This window comes from Carassius auratus, chromosome 36 (assembly GCF_003368295.1).
Source record: "Carassius auratus strain Wakin chromosome 36, ASM336829v1, whole genome shotgun sequence".
NCBI lineage: Eukaryota > Metazoa > Chordata > Actinopteri > Cypriniformes > Cyprinidae > Carassius > Carassius auratus.
In genome coordinates this window covers 14,315,889-14,332,383 of record NC_039278.1, presented here as the reverse complement: position 1 = coordinate 14,332,383, position 16,495 = coordinate 14,315,889, and the positions used below count along the sequence as shown (strand labels likewise).

Genomic DNA, 16,495 nt, shown 5'->3' with positions numbered 1-16,495 from the left:
AATTAATTGATATGGTACTGATATAGGTACCCATCTAAACTATGAAACATAGTACTTCCTATTGAAACATAATCTTCTGTATCCCTGTAGGATACACATGAGTTTTAGACACACACACACACACAGAGTAAGTGACAGAATGAGTGAGGACAGACAGACTAACAGATTGAGAGAGGTGTCACACAGCCTGAGCTTCACTGAGGGGTGTGTGTTTGTGTGTGTCCTCATGCTGTTAGTGAAGGAGACCCTGCACGCTCACACTCGGAGCGTCAGGGTGACAAACGTGTCAAGACCGCCAGCATCTCTGCTTTTTTTCTGCTTATGTCAGTGCTTCTATGAAGGGAGGTTTTGTGTGTCTATGAGATGACCGTTCACTTGGTGTTTATCTGCCTCCTGCTCTTTCCGTCACTGTGGCATTTTTTAAGTAGGGACAGACAGACTAGATGAAGGGAGGAAAGTGAGGGATGACAGGGATGTGTGTGAAAGTGAGAAGAATAAAGATGAAGAGACTGATAGTGTCGGAGAGAGAGAACAAAGTGTCCTTCATACGCCATCATCATGAGTGTAACATTTTATACATTTTGCTTCATAACTCACAAACTACTACAAATGTGAGTCAGTAGTAATAGCAGCACTGAAATATTTGCATTTAGAAAGACACAATGAAGAATAGACTCAAAGAATGAATCTGGCTCAACCTTTTAATTGTTTACCACCCGCTTTCTGCAAGAAATAGCATATTTGCTGCATGCAAATAGTACTGAGTTTTGTGAATATGCATTGTATAATGAGCCTAATTTACATAGAAAATACGGATGTTTACACTAAAAACTGCATATTAAATGTAGTGCTATTTCTATGAATGTAATGCCTAGTTAAACAGGATTGCAAGTGTTTTCTGAATTTGCTGAATTAAACAAAAAATTGAATTAATGTACTCTATCTCAAACAAGGCTGTAATAATATTACATATTTTTTATATTAAAGTAATATATATAAAAATGGTACTATTATTTAAAATAAAAAAAATGCTTAAAATTGTTTTCAGCTTTTTAATTTGAGGAGTAATATGTGTTTAAAGCACACATTACAATTAAAGCACACATGCAATATGCAAGAGTGTATTTTAAAAGAATCATTAAAGATTTTAAAAATGTTTGATTCTTTTTATTCAAATATATTTATTAACTGATAAGTCAAGAATAGTTTTTAGTTCATTTCTGCATTGGAATAATACTGATTACTTAATTAAACACATTTTAAATATTTAAAGAGCCACACAGATGGGAAATCAAAAATTATCTGTATTACAGTGTATGATGTAGCTGTCCATCAGTGTAAACAATGTGCAAATAATTAAACCAAAAAGTACACGATTTATAAAGTTATTGGCTTCTAAAGTAAGGAGTCGACTCTGAATCGCTGAAACGAGTCGTTATAGATTTCAAATCTTTTGCCCATCTCTATGTACGTCACTAGGAGCACTTTGCATAATAATCTCCGCCTACCGCCTTGAGAGAAACGGAACTCTGAGCTGCCCCCCCCCACACACAGACGCTCTATTGGTGTGAGAGCATCATGTCGAGAAGACAGTTTGTTTTATTTTCACTGTCAAAGAATGAAGATCAGAAGAACCAATGGCTAAAATTCATTTTCACCACAATACCAGAGCAATACAACAAATCCCTTTTGTTGTGTTCACAACATTTCACTGATGACTGCTTTTCTAATCTCAGGATTTTCAAAGCATTTGGCCATAAAAGATGGTTCATTACCAACTTTATTTAGAACAACGAGCATCTCCGAATCACAACGCGAAGTATGATTATGAAGTTATGTGTCTGTTTTCTCCCGAGCGTCTTATCAGTATGTGTGCTGTCTGCAGCCTGTCTGCGCTGATCGTCACGTACAAACACGTCATTAAAATTAAGTGTAACTCCATGAATACTCAACGAAGAGACATGAGAGAGATATCTATAGAAAGCTTGACATGTCTACTTTAAAACTAAACAAGTGCTGCCGAAAACAGATATTCTATGATAAAGTAATCCATATGAAAACAACGCGATGTCTGTTTTTCATGTCTCCCTTCGTTATACACCCACACAGAAGAAAAAGCAGCGAGGCTGTTCAAGTTTTTTGTTTTACTGTTTGCTTCGCGATGAAGGAATAAGACATAATTCACCCCAAACAGATGTTAACGCATATTTTACCTTGGAGGTGTGTGCGGAACAACCAATCCAAACTGGTTATGTTAGTTGACCAATAAGAACACAGTATGCTACCGAAAGGTGGGGTTTAAGGAAACTGAATCTTTTGAACAGCTTCGCGCGAACCGTTTGGGGATCTCTGAGAATTGAGGTAATTTTAAAATGATATTTTGACAAAATGACAATGTTTTTTAACCTTGGATGGATTTAAACCTAATGTACAGGACTTATAAACAGTGATAGGAAGCTTAGAATTTTCATCTTACTGGCTCTTTAATATTTCAATTTAGGCATAAAATATGTAGTCATTTGGATTCAGGGGCATCCAAACTGAAAAGAAGTAAAGAGCTGGACAATTGTAAAATGAAATCTAATTCGTTTCAAAATTGTTTTTGTTTTGCAATCACAGGTCTTTCTCTCAAACAAAGAGAAAACCTTAGTGAGTGTATACTTAAGTGCAATCATTACTTTGTGATTTTTGAAATTTAAGGTGTTTACAACTGCCCTTGGGTTCCATGTGTGACGACCCTCCTCGCACTATACACAACCACAGACAGAGACAGACCTTGCCATTTAAAGCACATTTCAGTGCAGTATGCCACTTTGACAAAGCTCATTTTGAAGCTGTTTCGTGAACGGCATCTTTCACCAGGGAACAGATGTTGAATGCTTAAATCTGAGCAGCGAGGTCAGCTTCACGCCACTTCAGCAAAGCACAGCGATTCCTTCAGCATGACAACTAAAACATCACTTGACAACATCACTTGTATCTGCTTAAATGCACAGCTGACACAGCGCTGAATCATAACACTAAGTTATTTTTTTTAATGATTGCATTTTAACTCAATCTTCAAAAAGAGATGATGGTGCACATTAATAATTAAACGGTCAGTCATTTATGACTTTACAGCTTCAGTAAAATATCCCTGGCAATTTCAAAACACAGCACAGACATCTGCTCAGAGACAATCAGAAGTACTTCACAATCAAGGACTAAAAAAATCTGTTTTCTTCTGTTAACATCTGTTCTCTACACTTTGTGTCACTACAGGCACACTGCTGGCAGACTTCTGCTCATTAAAAATTTAAAATAATTTCACACACACACAAAAAAGTGTAATTTCTTGGTATACTTTTACGTGCACTAATAAATTATAAGCACATGTTTGTTTTGGTACCAGAAAGACAAACCGACAAAAAATTGATATATAAAAGTGAAGAAAACATATATTTCTATATGGAAAATCTAATTAAATCAGAGTTTCTACTTTGACGACTACTTTTAATATTGCCATGAATTCTGAAATGGTTATCAGTTACAGGCGAGTGACAATTATTAACAGCCTTCCTGTTGTTTAAACAGTAGAACATGGTGCTAGCAACCTTAAAGTCATTGGTTTGATTCCTAGGAAATGCATGAACAGAAAATGTGTAGCTTGAATTCAAAATAAATCACTTTGGATAGCATCTGTCAAATGCATAAATGGAATGTTTTAATTGTTATATACTGTTTTTTTTTTTTTTTCAAACAACATTGGACCCCATTCACTTTCAATGTATAAACCCCAAAAAAGAGAAATGAGTGATGACAAATTCATTTTAATTTTTTATACCTTAAATACTTTTGAAATATATAATACACAATAAGCCAATACTGAAAACACACTTATTAATATTTTACTTGTGTTAATAAATACATTTCTAGTGCATTTCCAACATGTTTTCAGATTTTTACATTAGTTTCTAAAGTTATAAAGCAACTAGCAACTAACTTTGCTTCTTAGCAAATGCTAATTTCGAGGGTCTGCATGTCCCGCTAGAGGATCAAACATGCGCTTGAATGATGAGAGGACAGTAGGAATGAGACATGCTGTAAAACATATTCAATTTAGCAGCACATTTGGACCCAAATTTGTCCTTTAATCTTCCATCTTCTCTGCTTTAATCTTCTCCGCTATCATATATTATAGTCATTACAATGTATTTGTTTCAGGGTAACAGGTGGAACTGGCATCACTAGGACTCACACACACACACCGTCCAGGACAGCTGGTGTAGACAACACACACCTCAGGTCACAAACAGCTCACCCGTGTTTCATATTTGCTCGGCGGGACCTCTGGGCTTTAGTCTGACCAGGGCAATACGCCATATATACACACAGTTTGTTTCTCATTATCACTAGAGCAGGTGTAGGTGATCACACAGTTCAGCCAATATGACACATCCACGTCAAAACTCCAGAAGGTGATGGTTAATACCTATTAAAACAATTTAGTGCTTAATTTCAACCACTGAAACACAATCGTCGCATTAAATGTGAACTTGTTAAATTGACGATAGGCTTCTATTAGGGCTCAATAAACAGTTGGAGAGTACTTGGGTGGTTAAAAATCTCGGCTGGGAATCAAAACGCTCAAACTAATGTAACTGAAAAGCCGTGTTTATGTACATCAGATAATCTCTTCTTGTCAAAATGGGTGGTCTTAGTTAAAATAAGGCGTGCAGATAATCAAAAGAATAACTTGGTTAAACTTTTATTCCTTTAAATTCCTTTTATTTGTTTTAAGCACAGATCTACATCACTGTATGGGAAGATTTGCATAACAGCGCCCAATTGTTCAAGCAAAGAAAGAAAGCGTAACTTTTATTCGAGGTGTAGTATTGTTGATGCCGCCGCCATGTTGTGGAGATGTAGTGTGTTTCATTGTGAAAGTAAAACTTCTTTGTTTGGCCTTGCCAAAAGAGGATGATATCTGCTTCATCATGCCTAGAGCTGGTCACTGAGGAAATACATCAGCTTCGCGCGGTGGATCACGGGATCTGCTTTCACCGTGGAGTCCAGCCCAGGGTCGTCACATGTGGTTGCCACAGAGTAGAGTAGCCTACAATCTGCTAAAAGTCTGTGCTAAAAGGCTGTTCTATAAAGTGGGTCAATTCCAACTTTCCAAGGACAGTCTGGTGCTTCTGACTCACAGCCTGTAAGTACGTTTACATATTTAAAGGATTTGCCACTGTTGATTCAAAAGTGAGTTTTGAGCAGTGTAGAGTAGCACTTGTTTGTAGTTTCTCCAATCACAAATGCAGACATGATTTTATGTTTATGCAGCACGATAAGCAATGTGTAAAAACACAGTCCAAGTCATTATAATCAGTAATTATGTCCCCACTGGATGCAACAAATGCCTCTTTTGTAATGGGTTTTATTGGTTTTATCTCATCATACCGGTAGACTGCATCACAAAGCACTGGATAGCTGGCCAATCAGTGTACACCTCGCTTTTTCAGAACGATGAGCTTCGTAAAAATCGAAGCATTTCATAAAGGCAGGGCATAGAGGGTAAACTATAATGTACATTATGTGGAAAATAATGTTTTTTAACCTTAATTCTCACAAACACATTGCATTACACCAAATAAACAACATAATGTTCTTTTTAGCAATGTCATATGACCCCTTTAATAAGTGTACTGCGAGTGATTTAAGATAAGAAAGCATCTGTAAATTGAATAATTATAGTTTACCTGTGATGTCTGTCCTCCCGTACTCTTCAGACTCTTTTCCCAATAACCATCTTTGGGCCTCTCTAACTTCAGGAACATAGAAATCACCCTGCCGAGCCAGCGGACCCATATAGTGGATCACTCCCCCTCGGTAGATCTCTAGAAATGGATGTGCGCACAACTTTCTTTCCTAAGAGACAGATTAACAAAAGGATAAAAAGGAAAAACAACATTATAGTTTGAACTTCTTAGTCCAACCCCTTCATTAAACAAAAACTCAAAAAGAGAATGGTCTAAACACTATTCCAAGCTGCAATACACACAAAAAATATATATTTAAAAACAAAAATTGAAATTAGAAATGAATAATTATTCACCAAGGATGTGTTAAATTGGTCAAAAGGGAAAGTAAAGACATTTATAGTGTTATTAAACTTCTTAAACTATTCTTTGGTTTTACTCTTTGTGATGGTTGATTAAGATAATTTGGCCTTTGTGTCCTTATATTTATAATTCTGTGGAACCAGAAATCATAGATGGAGAATGTCATGCTCCTGGTCACCCTGGTGTGCTAAAACAAATTGTAAATATGAATGGGAATATACTTCAGAGATATTTTGCTCATAAGAATTTCTAGGGGTGCCAATAATTGTGGCCAACATGCATCGGAGAAAAACATTTATTTCATAATGTGAGTTCACCCCCAATTTCAAGTGTTTTACTTCTATGATTGGTTAGAATTTTGAGAATTTTTTCAATGTAATATCAAAAAGATAAACAATGCAGATTTATTTAGACCATCACTTGTTCATCATCTTTTCTCATTTATCTTATTTCATCCCCATGTGGTCTACAGTATATTGGTGAGACTAATCACCAATTAGCGAGTAAAGGAGCTCTATCAGAAGCATGGATTGATGGATGGAAACGTTTGCCTTTTTTTATTCAGTAAATTTCTCATATTGCTTTCATCTCGCTTGTGACTTTTTGATGTTTGAGTGTGCAGACTTTTTTCAAGCTCTTCACTTTTTTGGGAAACTTTTTTTTGGTCTACGCACCTCAGTTGGATTATTTTGAAGGCTATTGAGTCTCTGGCTGCTTCTCATATTTCATACCAACAGCCTCTTTCATTTCACATAATACAATCATTTCAACTCTAATATTTCATGTGCATTTATTTATTTATTTCAGTTCATGCTGGGATTTATTCTGAGCTGATTTAAGGGCCCTCAAGGCGATGGGTTAATAGAACATTTAATGTTGCTACATTTCCTCTGGAAGGTCTTACTTTAGGGCAGAGAAAAATAGATGGAAGAGAGGGAGAGCAAATAAAAGGGAAAGTTGAAAAGCTAAGAGCATGTTTTCCAGAGACACAAAGATTAGAGAACTGTGTCCACCCACTGACACTTCCTCTTCCTCCCTCTCTTCGGGTTTCTCCCGTTAATCACTGATTTTAACACTGATGAGGCCTGAACCATTGTAATACCCTCTATATTTCTTTACACATTATTCTGAACAGACTTCTTATCAAAGCTTGCTTCATTTCAACTATTTTACAGAGCCCCCAACAGAGTCGTTAAACCTCCAATTGAGACAAATCATGTCTTGTATTATTTTCATTCAAATCTTATGAGCGCTAAATCACACTAATTGAGGATGAGTGTGTTTCTTTTTCGCTGTGGAAGTGTAAATGTGTTAAAGATATCCAAAAATGCATAATTTTGATAATTATATTCTTTTGAAACACCTGAAAGGCCCATTGCTGCATCCAGACTGCAGACTATGGGTTGCTTTCACTTCAGGCAGGGTGTAGTTAACAGTAGTCAAATGTTACATCAATATTCATTAAGTTGATGAATATTTTAAAGTGAAGTGTTGAATATGCAAATCAGAGTTGGTCTTATGTAAACGACTAAAGCGCGAGAAAACAAGATGAACACTTGCAGGTTGGACAGAAATTATATTTGAATAAATTAGTTTATTAAATTCACATCAGTACAAGCCAGACAACTGCTCCCCCCAAAAAAGAGACCCCCCAATGTTTAGTTGTCTACGTGTACTCAAACAGGACATTAGGGATGTCTCTGTTCTTCAGCTTTTACTGAATATTCTACCACCATCTGTTTCTCACACCTGTATGACTCAGACAGGCTGTTAAGTCTAATATAATTCTGATTGATTTTGGGCTAACTCATCTTAACTTAACTCTTATGATTATGGATCTATATATATAAAAAACCTATTCTTACCTGATTGACTCCTCATCACCTTGCCTTTAGCATTAGCATATATTCTACTCCTACACTCTTAGAAATAAAGGTTCTTGACATGAAGAACCTTTAACATCCATGGAACCTTTACATTACAAAAAACCTTTTTGGAACCTTTAAACCATTGAACTCACAAACGAAGTCTGAAAAGGCAAAGGCCTGATCTGAAACTTTGATCTACCAGCCACAGACCTACTCTACTTCTGACAGATGATTGACGTGTGCTGCCGTAAACAGGGAAAGGAGACAGAAGGGACTGGAAGCTGGGGAATTACATAACGCTTTTAATATTCCAATATCATAAACAATGTATTCCTGCCATACTGTTTGAGATACGGTCCCTCAAGACCTGAAAAAGGAAAATGCACAGATAAGCAAATTTAAACAATATCTGTTGATTCACTGATTCCTACTCTTAGGTCATAAAATCGATTGTTAGTGCAAGTAAAAAGAAAAACTTAGCTAATTTATCATTATTTGAAGTTGTGGCTTTTTCTGTCTAGTACAACTTAAAATGCTAATGCATAATCCATAAATGTATTGTCCTGTTCTCTCTGGTAGGATTTTGTAATTGGTTCATGGCTGAACTATTGATTCTAGATAATTAACCAGCTCACAGCCCTGTGTGGCACTCTGCAATAAAAAATAGAGCTGAAGGGCAAAAAGATTCATATACACCATCATCATCAGGTCAATAGTCTCTGATGTCATTCCTTTACCTTAAAGAATCAGCCATTGTTGCTATATTTTACCCTATAAAGTAATCATTTTGTAGAAGCCTAGGTTTGTATTTATCTCCAAAGGCATTTCTAAAACTCCTCAACAACCAAAACAATCAACCTAAATAAAACTGTGAAAGAAGGTTCAAGATTGTGTACTTATGAGGGAATGAAAGAGCTACTGATGCCATAACGGAAGTATTTTTTTTATACTTTTATAAAAATGTAAACTATTACACGCACGCGCACACACACACACACACACACACACACACACACACTTGTTTGTTTTTGTGAAAACTGGGGACATCCCATAGGCGTAATGGTTTTTATAATGTAGAAACTGCATATTCTATCGCCATTCATCAACCCTACCCCTAAACCTAACCCTCACAGGAAACTTTGTGCATTTTTACTTTCTCAAAAAAAACTCATTCTGTATGATTTATAAGTGTTTTGAAAAATGGGGACATGGCTTATGTCCTCATAAGTCACCCTCTCCTTGTAATACCTGCATCATACCCATGTCATAAAGTTGTGTCCTGATATGTCACAAAAACATGCCCACACACACACACACAGATATAATTAAAATATTTTAATAGGTAAGCTCTAGTGCTGGCAACTCTTCACTGTACAAAGAAAATGTGATTCAAAGGAATAGTTCAATGCAAAAATGAAAATGCAGTCATTAATCACCTCATTCCAAACTTTCTTCTGTAGAACACATAAGGTGAATTTTTGAAGAATACTATTATTTGAAAAAATTACTCTTTTCACTATAGTTAAATGAATGGAGGACTGCATCTGTCAAGAGCCAAAATGACACAAAAAGGCACAAAAGAGTTGTAAGATATTCACAAAAATAATACATATTAACTTTCAGGTAGTTTAAACTCATTTCCATTTGATTTTGGCCATTAGCTGGTGGAAAATATGTACATAGCTTAAACAAAATTGCCCTGAATGGCATCTCAAGGTGAGACATGGGATATTTGTGTATAAAATGTATAAAGCCAAATAATGACGCTGGAGAAGGTAGATATATACAGAAGCAAAAAAGGCTCCCTCGCAAACTTCAAGAAGAAAAGTAAAAGGACGGGGGTGTGGGGGGTGGCTATGTATGCCAGAGACGAAGATAAAAAGCTGTCAAAGTTTCTCATCCAAATTCAAGAGGAACGGTTCTATCTCACAGTGCTGTTCTTCTCTGTATATCCTTTTAATTAATGTTCCCTTGTATAGATTCAGCCTCGCTAGACTTGCGGAGATGGATAGAGAGAGAAAAACAGGGCATGGAAATTTCTCACGCCTTTCTTCTTCTCAACAATAGCAGAGGGGATGATAAGCCTGGATTGCCTTTCTACTCTCTGAAAAGAATCTTGAACTCCGTGATGCTCCAAGATCAGATTCCAAGCTTTTCTTCATTCAAAGAATCACAGGAATAACAATCCGGATGCAGTAAGGGACATTGTCCAATACAAAATGTGTCAAGCGTGATATTACTTCAATACACGTTTAATAAGACATTTAACATTTATGAGGCCGATGGCGGTTTCAGAATACAGCCTTAAAGAAATTGTGCTCTTTTTGGCCAGGTTATCAACATATGCACTCATTTCAAAGATCTCAATACAAACCCAAATACTTCATCAAATACTTCCATTAATACCTTAATAATAATGTGAAAAAGATAAAAAAGATTTTAAAAAAAGATGTAAAAGATTTACTTGAATATATTTTAAAATATAATTTACTTCTTTGATGGCAAAGCTGAATTTTCAGCATCATTACTCCAGTCTTCAGTGTCACATGATCCTTCAGAAATCATTCTAATACGCTTATTTGTTGATGAACAAAAATGAACAAAGCTTTTCAAGTTTGGAACGACATGGCATAAGTGATTAATCAAAAAAATTTAATTTTGGGGTGTAATAACCCTTTAAAGGTGCAACCAGATCCACACTTTGACTCTGCAGCAAGTAAAATTTCTATCAAGTAAATAAAAAAATACCATATTGCTGCTTCAAGGCTAAAGGATCTTTCATAGTGACAGATTACTAACACAAAATATCCCTAATATCTTTAATATCAGCAGAGATGGCACATCTCATGAGAGAAAATAAAATTCAGAGAGAAGACTCCACACCATTTACGAAAAATATGCAATGACTGCTGGAGAAGCCTATCAAATATTTGGCTTGGTGATTGAGTAGCTTTAAGATTGTCTGGGACGTCCCTCCATTGCAATTCAAACCAGCTCTGCATTTAGAAAATGTTTTTTTTCTACTGCAAAAGAAACCGTGACACTGTCTTCAGGGTGTAACAACTTGTTGATATCGCTCTGATGCAATATTATATATATTATAATTATTATTATTGCATGATAATAATTATATATATATATATATATATATATATATAATAATTTTTTTACTTGTTCCATGATGTTCTGATACCAAACGCATATCACAATCTCTCTCATACAATAACAGAAAAGAAACAGAAGGTCAAAGCTGGCCACCACCAGCAGAGAATGCCCGTGAGAAATAAAACATTATTGATGTATTTGTACAACTTTATTCCTTTCACACACCAAAGGTTTTCATGTGAGAATGGATGAGTGTTTTCTTTTCTTTAGTAAGTTCCTTGCCTGGGGATAAACATCTGATTGAACGTCAGAGGAAAACCCTTTCCAAATATACCCTGTGTGGTTTCAGAAAAATCAACAAAAGTACCCTGGATAAATTTGGGACTAAACAAGACCTCATGGCCCAACGTACAAATGTACTGTTTCTAAACCCAGCATATCCTGTCACTAGTATCTCTTTCTCTCACACACACAATCACCCATAGGTTTTGTCTTGGGCAACCACAGAGGACTGAAAGTGTTATTAAGAGAACAGCACCAAACCACACATCTATGAAATAGGTCAGCACTTTTCTGAAGTGCTGATTCTGGACCAGTCTTTGTTATTAAAATCTATTATGTTGATAGGTGATCCCCTGATCTCCCGTAGTTCATAGATTTGTTGCTGTTTGAAACCCTAACTGTGTCTAAACTGCTTTACATAACTAATATCTTTCTCTGGTGTAGGAAATTACCAGCGGTGATATCATCTGAAGAAAAAGTGTCAAAGATCAATAAGGAAGAAATCTATCGGAGGTCTGAGATAAACAGTTAATAATGGTGCTGTCTAAAGCTTAAACCTAGGTTTGACTTGAACAAACCTGCAATCACTCAGAACACCCTAGCAACTGCCCACAACACCCTAGTATCCCCCACTAGCAACTGCCCACAACACACTAGAAACCACTTCTTGCAACTGCCCAGAAGACCAAGGTAACCACCTTGCAACCATCCAAAACTTTAGTAACTTCCTAATGACCATTCAAAAACCTTAAAATAACTCCTAGCAACCACCCAGAACACCCTAGTATCCTCCCCTAGCAACTGCCCACAACACACTAGTAACCTCCTAGTAAGTTTCCCAGAACACTTTAGTATTCTCCTAGCAACCAGCCAAGTAATAACCTTGTAAGTAGTAAAACCGGTATTACTTAGTTATAATCAAATGTAACTCAACAATAATTTCATAAAGGGGTTTCAAAATGTTGCGTAAAATATAATACAAGATTTGACTATTTTAAAGTGTATCATCTCAAAGGGTTCAGACATTCTGTGCTCACACAGACCTTACAGAGTCTAAAACAATCCTTAGCTTCAACATACACATCATATCCCGATATTCCATGATGGACTGCTGATGTTCTGACACCTGCTCTTGTCCTCCTCCTCTAATGACAGTAATCTACAGGATTACGGGGTGGACAACTGTCAGACGTCACTGAATAAACAGGGGATGGACAACTAGTGTCTTTACCAACAGACAACAATCACCATTATCCACCACTTAATCTCTAAAAATACATTTAGACTTTCCTATCTTATATCCTATATATATATATAAAGCACACTCTATGATACCCTATGATATTTTACCCAAGATCAATGTAAATGTAAAAACTATTATTATTATTATTATTATTATTATTTTGCTTGTTGAATATACAAACAGCTGGGAAAGAGAAAACTTGTGTAGCAGTACACTGGATCCAGGCAGCTCTAGATGAATGAAAAATTATAATAGTGATGATTATTTTGCAATTAGCAACATATCAAATAATGTAGATTAAACCAGATTTAATGTAGAGCTCACGAACATGGTGTAAATTTCTTCCAGTACTTCCTTTACTGAAAGTCAATGCCACATTATCACAAAGACCCCATTATGAAACTTTGCGCACTTCATCCTCTTTCACACATAACTTTGTTCAAGAAACTTGCTTTCTCTGATTAGTGTGGCCTATTTGCGCCAGATAAATACATTCAATTGGTCTTCCCTTGTAAATCACTGACCCGAGAAAGACGTCCCTGTGTTTGGTCTTTTGTCAAAGCCATTTGCTTAAGCTAAATGGTTCTGGTCCTCCAATAAGCTCCTCCGAGCTCCTGAGACTCCAAAATCACAGTCGACTGCTCCTAAATTTCATTACACGTCTGGCTGAAAATCCCCTGGCAGGAAACAAAAAGGAAAGCTAAAATTTGCATGTGTTATCTTGAAGGAGAGGTTCACCCGAATTGGCAGGGTCCCCTTTGTCAATTCTTTAAAAAGGAGAATTCGCAACTACCCTAGTAGTGAAAAATGGGCAGTATGACCAAGAAACGATTATGAAAAGTGTTTCAGACCATCTATAAAGTTCAAAAGAGACAATTTCTTATTTGCTGGGAAATGGCTACAGCCTGTCAGAATGGTAGTGGAAACACTCTCCATGATGAATGAAACATCCCAGGAGCTCTAGGGAACAACAGAAAGAATCAAAGAGAGAGAGAGAAAAAAACAGGTGTTCATATTTCACATAGGACAAGATAAAAGCACATTTTAGGTTACAGACTGGCATTTTGCTGTGAGACTTGACCAAAAACTCTCTGTAGATACCAATAATACTGACATTTTTTGTTCATTTTCATAAAGGCTACTTCACGAACTGTAACACTTTCCTCCAAGATAAGAGTTATAAGTTAAAAAAATTAAATAAGAAAATCTCATCCATGTGGAACTCAGCCTGGTTTCCAAGGAAACGTTCGGAAAGATTTCCACAGAGATTAGATCCTTTGATATTTCGAAGAGAAGAAGGATGGGAAAGAGGGAACCATTTGAAAACGGAGATCTGATGAGAAAATCCATCATTAGAGAGTTTCTTTTTTTTTAATCTTCCTAGCGAAAGACAAGGAATCCCAATCAGTGCATATCTTTACAAGACGAACTCAGACTTGACATGGGCTACTTAAACTCACAATAGCCTACTTAGTTAATGTGAAAGCCCTGCAATTAACCCCAGCAATTAAATTTCTCTTAACCATAGATGAAAGACAACTACCTCAAAGCTGCTTTGATTTGGATCTAAAAGTAGTTTATTTTGTATTTTTCACACAATAAAAAAAAGTCAGATTTTGAGTAAAGGAAGGCTAGGCATGAAAGATCATGGCGACCTTACTCAGACAAAACAAAGCTGAGAATCTTAGATTCAACTCACACAAACACACAAATGTTTTTATTCAACTTTGGATGTACAAGAAACAACTAGTATGGCTTTGAAGTAAAAGACATCAAAGACATTATTAAATAAAGAAAAAGAAAAAAGGTGACATAACCATGGAAGTTAATCAGCATGTCTGGAAAATGCCTTTGTTGAAATTAAATAAATATCTATCTATTCATCCTATTCATCCTTTAAAGGGGACTGACTATTGCAGTGCCTAAATAATGATTTGTTTACTACCTGAAATCATTATGGTTCCTCTCATCATTATCTGTAAGGCAAGAAACAAACCGGATGTTATTATCGGTAAAAAAAATTTAAGAGTTTCTTAGGCTGCATTTATTTGTTAAAAAATACAGTACAACTTCAAAACTGTGAAATATTATTGCAATTAAAATAACAGTTTTTAGTTTTAAAATGTAATTTAGTCCTGTGATGCAAAGTTGAATTTTTAGCATCATTTCCCCTGTCTTCAGTATCAGATGATCCTTCAGAAATCAATCTTATATGCTGATTAGTTGATAATAAGCAACAAATAAAAAATCAGACTTGTAATATTAGTAATACATTGGATGGTGGTTGGGAAAACCAGGAGAATCCCAAAACCCTCTCAGCTCTTCCAATTGGATGTACAGAAATCCAGTCACTGCTCTAGAGGTGTGATTGATCCAGCTGGGATTTGGCTAAAGGAAACCAGACGGGGAAAGTACAAGAACGAAAACACAGACTATAGGACAAACCGAGAACTGCTAGTTAATTTTCACCTCATGGGTCAGAGATCGGTTTCATTTACACCTTGATGACCACACACACAATCCCACCTACACGCACTCCTCCAGCCACAGCTCGACTGCCTCCAGCAAGCTGCCTCGACACATATTACACAGCTCACTTCATCTTTTCTCACCTCACACAGATATCCAACAACACACTCGTCTAGCATTAAATAATTCATCTAATCAAAAGCTTTGACTCTCTCTAGGGTTTGTTCCATATCAGAATCTACTTTCTCAGTCACTGCAGATGTTACAAACACAAATCCTCTTTAATTCAGGGTTGATCATGAGTCCTGTAAAAGCTGATGGAAGATTACTGCTCTTATGCCTCGAGTCGCTTTGGTCCTGAATTATAATACTTCTTTCAGCTGGACTGTCTCACACACACACACACAACCCCCTTGAGGGAAGCGGGACAGAAAATCAGCCCCCAGCCTTAAGTATAGAAAGATTATTATGATTTAATGCATGATAACAACACCATCAAGAACCATCTTGAATCTTCAAAAACAAAAAATAATCAATTTCCAGCACCGCAACCATGCAAACCCCTTCCTGTACTAATTTTAGATTCATCTTATCTTAATTCTGAGCCACTTTCGCACAGAGGGCTGATCAATCATATTTAAATGTGACATTTACCTCTTGCAAATGTTCCTGGACTCCCCCAGGCTCTGGGACAAAAGTCATGTTTGAACTGCTGGAACGGAACAGGCCGGGCAGAGGGACGTCCCTCTTGTGGCTTGACCAGACATCCGACACTCACTAATGTCCCATATCGCACAGTCCCGGCGGACACACACACACACACACACACACACGCAGCTCTCTTCCAAACTGTGCCAGGAACACTTTTAGATAAGCTTTCTCAACTTTCCTAGTTTTTTAATTACATCTGACATATGTGAATGTCAGAGATTTGGAAAGAACTTCAAAGATGCTTCCACATCTGAGTATATTATTAAAATGTCAACATATTATATATGCAAAACATATAGATAATCAACTATTATTTAGAAGTATTATATTAATTTTAATAATAAAACTATTACAATGATCAGAATTATAATTATTTCATTCAGCAAGGATGCATTAAACTGATGAAAAGTGACAGTAAAGACATTTATGTAACAAAAGATTTCACACTACTTTTCTGGGTGTGAAGTCCACCTGTATGATTTCAATATTCAATGCTCTGGAGTAACGAGTGTTAATGATTCAGCAAGGAATATAAGGTGACAGAGGAAACAAACTAATGAATATTTCATGACATGGGGGGAACAGCTGAGCCACGGGTGGCAACAGCTGGAAAAAAGAATAGAAAGCAAACAAACGATTCAGAGCACAAATTAGGAATTAGTGTCACCGTCTGCACCTGGAAGCAAAATATAAAAATACACTACTCTCATAACGTGTGT

General features: G+C 36.3%; 1 pseudogene; it reads right to left on the bottom strand.

Annotated features, from left to right (window-relative positions):
• LOC113055356 (testis-expressed protein 264-like) overlaps window positions 1-16,495 on the bottom strand; it is a 37,640-nt pseudogene that overhangs the window by 3,475 nt on the left and 17,670 nt on the right.